We start from the raw sequence: 949 nt of genomic DNA on the forward strand, positions 1-949 counted from the left end.
AGGCTTTGAAAGACTTCCTAGGACGTCATGGCTCCCTTTCTGCGCTATTCTGCACGTGACAGCCGGTCATTTATATTTTGACAGGGGCTATGTTTTAGACAACGGTTCAAATGAACATGCCTTATTATATCTACGATTTTTTATCACCTTTTACCTGTGATTACAATTCGATAAATGCCCAATTAAGATAGCACATATGATCTGATACTTTCCCGATGCGACGTTTCTGTATCGTTTTGTTGCGACCTCTGGAATAAAAGTATTCTTTAGCCAGGTAATAAAAGTTTCCTTTTTTCGCTTTTAGTCTCCTACTCACGGCTTAGTGCAGTAGAAAGGCTCTTTCGCAATTGTTGACATAGATTAGACACACATAAGAAGTAAGTTGGAACTCTGAGTTGATATCTGCATTGTTTTTATTGAACGTCGCCTACTATTGTCAACCAGAACTTTAAAAAAAGTAAAAAAGCGACCATAGATTCAATAAAACATAGGGCGGGTCAGCAAAGTTTCATACTAGAAAAAAAGGCTGTATTGTGTGTCTTTTTGCAGTATGACGTATAGAATCCTCTCCCAGCCCCTCTCGCACAATTAAACCAAAATAACAGGTGAGACCAGCCAGAACAAAAATCTCTCTAATAGAAAATCCAATTGTCATAACTCTGGAATTGTTCGCTATATAGTCGTGATCAGAAGAGGATCCTACTGAACTAACTTAAATAGTAGCATGAAACCTGCCTACTTCTTATTAAGGTTTCCGTCCTTTCGTTTCAGCGTATTGTTGTGGTCTGCATAATTATCTATTAGAGATGCTTACTCGGGATGCAGTAGCGTTTTTTGCGTGGCGACACGTTTTGCCGCTCGCTAATCAATCTTGTGGTCAGTGACGACTGCATCCACCACTATGGAGTTTGAACGCTTTTGGATTTCTGCATCACGACCTTGCTTCTTC

This window comes from Amblyomma maculatum, chromosome 3 (genome assembly GCF_055883805.1).
Source record: "Amblyomma maculatum isolate TAMU_Amacu chromosome 3, ASM5588380v1, whole genome shotgun sequence".
NCBI lineage: Eukaryota > Metazoa > Arthropoda > Arachnida > Ixodida > Ixodidae > Amblyomma > Amblyomma maculatum.